The 7,838-nt window shown below is 44.1% G+C and overlaps 1 long non-coding RNA gene across 1 annotated transcript in view; it reads right to left on the bottom strand.

The window, feature by feature from the left end:
• Positions 1–2,210: 2,210 nt before the first annotated feature.
• The window catches only part of LOC136786494 (uncharacterized), a 50,047-nt gene continuing 44,419 nt past the window's right edge, over positions 2,211–7,838 (bottom strand). Inside the window, exon 4 of the long non-coding RNA XR_010825343.1 lies at positions 2,211–7,505. This is a non-coding gene — a long non-coding RNA (uncharacterized lncRNA). The remainder of the gene's footprint in view (positions 7,506–7,838) is intronic.

Raw genomic sequence — 7,838 nt, 5'->3', positions numbered from 1 at the left:
TAAACAAAGCATAGTCAGTCATTGTTGGCAATCAACTGAATGTGAATGTTAGGACCACATAAGCAATAGCACCTTCATATCCTCGCTCTGCCTTTGAGCAGTGTTCCTAGCTGGGTGCCTGCTGGGATGGAGGATGGCCTCCTCAGCCCACTCACTCTTATTTTCTGATGGCAGCAATTGCATCCAGTCAGCTTCATGCTCAATTTGGCATCATTAAAATGACTACAAGAGAAATGAAATGCTTGGACATACATGTTTTCATGCACTCATTTGCTAATGCACCATACAGACCTGGCTGCTGCAAACAAAAGGCAGATCTAAGAGGCAAGTATTTATTACAGAAGTTCAAGCTCCAGGATCTTCTTTGCCTACTTCTATTCTTTCTTTAATTACTTTATTTCAGTTTATCAAACAGCCAAGTTGCAGAAAAAAAAAATCCTACAGAGAAAAGAGTTTCTGATTCTCTCCAAAAACCTATGCACTTCTCAACACTCACTCTGTTACCTGGTAAAGCGGAGGAGAAAGTTGAATTTATCTAATAATTGCAAACATAAATAACAGGTTACTAACCTAAGTGGAGATTTCTGCAGAGCAGTTACTCCACATTCCCGTGCAATTCCAGATTTAAAGAGCATCTACACATAAAACCATCTTGGGATGGGGCCCCTCTACCTGTCTTCTTCAGTTTCTATCTGTAATTCCCCAGGGAACCCCAGATCAGCATTTGGTGCAGATTTTGGAGAATTAAAGCCTCCTGCAGAGAAGTTACAATGTTCAGTTCAGAAAAATGGACTTCTGCTTGCCTGAAATTTCCTTTTTCCTTTGAGAAACGCAGCATGCAGGTCTTTTATAGCAGGTAGGTATGTTAGTGAGTGGAAGGAGAGTGACCAAACCTTGTCAATATGGGTCAGATGAGAATGTCTTTCACCCTTGCAATTCTTCTTGGCATCATGGCTTTTGGAGACACAGAAATGCGAACCCATCTCACACTGAGGCATTGTGCTAAAAGTATTTTAAAGAAATATGTAAGAACTTGTCCTGTTAGAGCCTTTATCATTGAAAAATGCAAACTTTCTAGTATCACACGTAGTGTGTCCTAATTTAATGCCTACCAACTCATTCTAAGGAGGGTTTATACCTACAAAGCCACGGGCAGCATCAAAGTTAAGTCAAGCCCCACATCTCCCCACCACCCTAGAAGCATTTCCTGGTGTGTGAGGATCCAACTGAGGGCAAGGACTTCTCCAGGATCCTTACAGGACAGCAGTTTCCAATATTAGGGTGTGAAGAACAGAGCCTAGAAAACAGGGGAGGACAAAGGACATGCAGTGAGAGTCTCCTACAGGACACATGGCATGCAGAAAAAAACGACAAAAAGAAGCCTGTGAGCTGAGAGTATGTTTAATCCTCAATGTCACAGATAGTCTTCCAACAGCTAAAATAAGAAACTATTAGCAAAGCTGCCAGAATTAGCAAAGGGAATGAAGCAGGGAGTGCGGCATGGCTCGCAGGAACTGCGCGTAGGTGGAAATGCAGCCTGTGAGTGAGGAGCAGTGAAGAAACACTTTGCTTTGGTGTCCAGCCTCAACAGGGCCTTGTTATCCTGAACAACTTAGCTCTAGCAAGCTGGAAGTGAAGGCCACTGCAGGAGACCAAAAGCCAGCAACCAACCCTCTGGAAGAGGAGATGACAGACCAGTTTGCCCTGATTTAGGTGCCAGGGAATGTTATCCTTTTCATCTGCCTGTTGGATTATTTTTCCCTTTAATAGAAATGTTTATATTAAGTCCTGTGGTTCTTTTTTTTTTTTTTTTTTTTTTTTCAAAAGGGGTAAACTAATTCCATGACCACAGGAAAATTAGATACACTTCTGCCAGGATTCTGGGTAGGTGCATTGGAACCCACTCATTAACGTGAGTCCTTATGATCCTAAAGAAATGAATCCTGAAGAAAAACCTTGCAAGGACCATCCACAGCTCCACCTTGTCATTGACTTCCCCACCAGGGTGGGTCTGTGTTTCTCTGGGGAACCTCATCGCTGTGTGTTCCCGTCATTGTTTGGTTTCATCTGAAATACTGCACAAGAAGAAATACGTACGTTTCCTACTTTAAAGTCAAAAGCATTGCTCCCAAAGCCCTGGGAAAGGATATTCAGAGTACATGTGATATCCAAGTGTAAAGACAGACTTTGGAATTGTATTTTTTCCCCGTTCATCTACAAATAGAAGAACTGCCCAAGACAGTAAAATGGGAACTTTTTGTCGTTGTCAGACAGCCTTCCCTGGGATGCTCATTGGCTCCTGAGGGTAATAGCAGGCTCCAAAGCTGCAATCCCAAATGGTTGGCAGACAGTTTCATCCTTCATAAGCATTTTGAGGTTACTCAGACCCAGAATGTAAGAAGCTGTTAGCATGAATCTGAAAGATAGTCCTGTCCCCTTGCACATACCAAGTAGCCAAGGCTTTAGATCATTTTCACTCCTACACCATGTTATTAGAAGGCAGTGACTGAACAGCTATTGCTCTTAGAAATGAAAAAGCTGGGAGCAACCAACTCAGGTGGTAGGATAAGGCATCCCATAGCAATGGCTTGTCCTTATTGGGAAGAGGTAGATCTCTTTCTTCGAGCACGCAGCCTCAAGGACCACTAAGAGGGCTAGAGTACGAGCCTATCATTTCTGCTAGCCTGCTCTCCTGGGTCCCTCACTGCTGTGGTGCTACAGCCCATGGAGGGCACCAAAGCCTTCCAGAAAGGGAGCTCACACCCTCAGGGTCATGTTCTTCAAGGCCTTCATTGCCCAAGGAGGAAGTCTGCTGTCCAGAGGAATGGGGAGGTGACATGGGCTCTTAGCACCAGTCACAGGGCCGCCTCCAAAAATGGCACTGACAGTTTCATTTTGTTCTTCTTTGAGAAGGAGCACCCAAATCCTACTACAGAAGGGCTGTGAAAGACAGCTCCAGAGACTGGACATGGCCCTGCTCTGCACAAATAGTTTTACCGTCTCTCCTCTCTGGCAGCAGCACTTCTTCCATCCCACAGGTAGGCATTAATTAGATAATCAGAACAGGGCTCCCTACAGTCTTCTCCCTGCACACGAAGTCCACCTGGCCAACTTCTGGCATCTCCACTGGCTGAGGAAGTGCGACACAGAGGTGGAAGCAAGGACAAACCCCAGACATCATAGAAAATGACAATGTGCCTCTAAATCAAAGCTGGCCCAGGAGTGAGGCTGGGAATTCAGTGCAATAACCAACAGAAGCAGGGTTCTAAACCATGAAAAACTGTTGGGGTTTCCCTCCAGACAGGCAGTGTGCAGAAAAGTCAGGCAGAGACCCCCAGCCCCAAGGAAGCTGAAGACACTAAAGAGGCAGAGGTGGGATGTACCCCAGCTTTTATCAGCTCCACCAAACTGCTTTGGCCACAAGCTGCAAGCAAAGCAAAGCACTTTTTGCCAAAGGATTACTTGGAAAAAAAAAAAAAAGGAATTCCCATGACAATATGAAGGGACAAGAGAAGAAATCCTCATTTTAATGGAGAAAGGTGGAAAAAAAATAGGATAGTATGATAAGAAAGTTTCTATTCAAACACAAATACCTCTTTCAGGAAGAGAAAAGAGTGGCAAACTCAGCAATTGCTTCTCCACTGCTGCACAGTCATTCACATCGTGAGCCTGAGCACCTCCTTTGCAGAAACACGATTAGACCATATATCCACAAGCGTAAAGCACTGGAATGAATGAGGATCCTATGGCAAGTGCATGGAACGATTCATTCCTCCCACAAAAGTGACAAATAAGGATAATCCTACCTCATTTCCGAGATGACTTTTTGGCCTGGCTGCAATATAACTGTAACAACTGTAATAGCATGGACACACAAATTATCTTTTGTGGAATTACGAATTAGGCATTTCAGTGCATATATCTGCTTGGGATTTATTTTAGGGCACTGCATGCAATACACAACTACCAGCCATTTGCAAGACAGTACACACAAACCAAGTAAGAGCAACCACATTTTCCAGAGCAATTGACTCAGTGGCAAAAAGGACCTGGACCACAACTCAGTCTTTATTAATAGTAACTTCAATCTTTCTGCCCCAGGAAAGATTTGTGATAAGGTTAAAGATACCTCGGACTCTTCTTACCTTCCCTTCACATAAATTTACAACCCCAAGGACACCTGTTAAGACTAGTGGAGATAAGAAAGGATAGTCATATTTCCTTATCTGGAGCTCTCTGGTTTATAGCACTTCAGTTTACAATATAGAAGTGGTTATATTCCCGGAGAAAAAGTCCCTGTGAACTTCATGAGCAGCTTTCTAAACATTCAGTAGCCTCTTGAGTAGATAGTATATGTCATTCATGCCTTTAAAAAAAAAAATAAAAAGGGCTCTTACCTGTCAGGAACACAGATACAGACTGAAAAGACTCGAGACTTTCCACCTTCCCCTAAAGAGAGGTTTTCCCATTGGATATAAGCACTCAAGCTTGTTTTGATCTCGGATACTGCCAAACCCTGGAGGGCCCATCCAGGCTCTCGTGGAGGCTTCCACATGGGATGCAGAGCATTAAGAGCTTAGCTGTGATTTAGCATGAGCAAGTGCAATAGCAAGCCAACAAGTCCTGCCGAGCCTGTCACTGTGTAACAGAATTAAGGTAATAGGAGCAACAACCACACAGAACATAAAGCCATATGAATTCCTCCAGGGAGCTACATAAGCTCCCACCTCTTTGCACAGATTTTTTCAATTACACCTATTTGCATGGCTGTTTGATGCCGTGCTTAATATATTGTTCTGAACACAGGTTAGCCTTTCTTTCATTATAACTGTACCACTGATTATAACTGTATTGTATAAATTCTTACAATTTATCCAACAATTTACAACAATCCAGTCTATCTCTTAGTGTCTCTGACTTTTGCTAAATTTGGTTTGGGATGCGATATTGAATTAGTTCTTTAGCAAGGCTTGACAAATGCTGAAACTTTAAAATTAGATGGCAGAAAAACGGGATTTGTGAAGACAATCTCAAATATAAAATGTTGGAAAGATTCAGATTGTGTTCAAACCCTCTTAAAGATTAATCTGCATGAGTAATTTCTTTTTCTCTGCAACAATAGATGAATAATTAGAATTGTCTCTTATGCTGAAAACTGCAAGGTTTCTTTCCTAGGCAGTATGTCCTGGTCTTACTGCAGGTATGTTCTGGTATGTCAGGAATGGGTGCAAGGGATTTTTCTTTTTCCTGGTGTACCAGTACAGCTGTGATTTGAATACACACACACACATGAAACTCAGCCAAGTGTTAAATAAAGTGCTTGCCTTAGCAATCCAGTGACCGTAGGTTCCCCAAAAGCTCCATGAATAGAGAAGGGCCTTCAGGAGGCAGTACAGATTTTGGGCAGACTCTCCATGTGACCCACTGGAGAGAATTCTTTGTCCACAGACTATCACAGCTGCTGAACTCAATTACATATATGTAACAACTAGGTCAGATGAATTACTCCCTAAAATGAGCTGTGCAGAACAGAACAGAACACCTCCAGTTGGAAGGGACCCCCAGGGATCACCATGTCCAGCTCCTGGCTCCGCACGGCACCACCCAGAAATCAGACCGTGTGTCTGAGCGCGGTGTCCAAATGCTCCTGAACTCCGGCAGCTCGGTGCTATGAGCACTGCCCTGGGCAGCCTGTCCCAGTGCCCGACCACCCTCTGGGTGCAGAACCTTTCCCTAACATCCAGCCTGACCCTCCCCTGTCCCAGCTCCATGCCGTTCCCTCGGGTCCTGTCGCTGTCCCCAGAGAGCAGAACTCAGCGCCTGCCCCTCCGCTCCCCTCGTGAGGGAGCTGCAGGCCGCCATGAGGCCTCCCCGCGGCCTGCTCTGCTCTGGGCTGATCATTTAGATGTGTAGATGCTTAAAGCTTGGTGAGACCAATCCCACTCTTGAAACGACTCTGTGCATATTGCTCAGACTTCTGATAAAGTGCGTGCTGTGACCGCAGCTAGGGTCAGACTCTGCAGCTCTTGGTCGTGTTGGACAGGACTTCAACTTATGAACCATCCCCTTGAACTCAGTCATGTTCTACACTTGGAGCAATTTCATCCGAAAAGCTGGTGAAATTCCTCCCCCAAAAAAGAACAGTGAACTGACACCATCACAAGACAAAGGCAAAGATCTGTGAATAAAGCCACTGTGCAGCTTCCCAGCAAGGCTGAACAGAGCCTCGAGCACGCAGCAAACCTGCAGCAGAGCTTTCACTTGTCTCTACTGGAAGGTGATGAAGAGATGCTGTTTTGCCACCCGACACCCACAAGATCTTGGGATTTCTCACAGACCTCAGAGGGGAAAAAAAGGCTATTTGCTCTAATCTGAGAATAAACTGCCCCTGGAGAGAAGCTCTGTGCTGTTGCGAGCAACCACAAATACATAAACACCAACTGGATGCAACGGGCTGGGACAAGAACCCACATTTGGCGGTTCCCAAAACAATACTCTGTCAGCTGAAACCCCCAGGAAGATGCACTCTGGGACTCTGATTTCCCCTATGGACAGATCCACCAGAGAAGATCACCTTATATTTCTGTCAATACAGCCAGTAATTTGTGTGTGTTTTGCTGCTAAGCAGATCCTGAGCTGTTTAACCCCAAACTTTGCAGAGAATAGGTCAGCTTCCGCAGAACCCCCATGATGAACAGCTTCTGAAATGCAGAATAAAATTTCTTATCAAAATCAGAGCAAGATTGACACTAGCGAGACATATGAGACGCAGATTCAATTCCCATTCTGCCTAAAATCACGCTTGCTTACTCCAGCTGAGATTTCCTTGTTTCTTCTAGTGTCATTCAAATTATTGCTACGAAACTCTAGGTTAAGGCTGCCTTATCTCTCCTGGCACCCTGCAAAAATATCTAAAAATACATACTACTCCTAAGAGAAATTGTATGTTTCAGAAGTAAGGAGTCTTGTGGCAGAGGCAGTGACCAGATCTCATGGTGATTTAGCCACTGGGCTGATGACCATTCCAGATTTTCTCATTTATGTAGGTCTTGGTGACTGGAGAAAATGTTTCCCATCATTTCTGCATCAGATCATCCCCAGCTCATTGATTTGCTCATAGATATTGTCAGTTGATCACTAGCTTGAAAATGAAGTGCTTTCTAAGGCACGGTTTTTACAGATACTTAGCAAAATCACTCTAAAGTCTTCTAACTCTACACTGCCCTGGGGAACCCTCCCCAGGACAAAGTTGTCTAAAAAGCATGCAAAGGTGAAGCCCAGAGCTGCAAAGCTCTGTTTCCAGGACAAGTAATTTTCATAATAGTCTGCAGGCAAACGTTCTTACAATATCTTGTCTGATTGCTTTAAAGTACATGAAGATTCAAACAGATGCCCTCACCTCGTACAGCTCTGGTTTTCCAGCTGGGCTGACTGATCCACCATCACTGCAAAAACTCCAAGCCAGCCCCTCTTCAAGCAGCTAAACCTCTTCTCTTTCAACTTCCCTGTGTTTCAGGTGAAAAGGGTTGGATCAGGTTTGCAATGTTGGAAGAGAAGGAGGAAGAAGGAAGGCAAAAGATAAAGGGGAAATCTCTGCTGTTTGATCTGCTGAAAAGAAAATGTCTAAGAGCTGTTCCTTGAAGTGCATGAGGATGAAAGGAACAGGAGCACAATTTGGTGTGCTTGTTTGCTTGCTTTTCAAAATAAAACTGCAAAGAATGGTGAAAAAAGAAAATGCCTTTTGCTTCATTTTATCTGAGGACAGAATGCAGACAGCAGGGTTCATATTTACCTCTCATTTAGACTCAATAAATGTGTCCTGTGAATACATTTTTGAA

Source organism: Anser cygnoides, chromosome 16, assembly GCF_040182565.1.
Source record: "Anser cygnoides isolate HZ-2024a breed goose chromosome 16, Taihu_goose_T2T_genome, whole genome shotgun sequence".
NCBI lineage: Eukaryota > Metazoa > Chordata > Aves > Anseriformes > Anatidae > Anser > Anser cygnoides.
The sequence above is the reverse complement of the archived record's forward strand: the minus strand, read 5'-3'. Positions and strand labels throughout refer to the sequence as shown.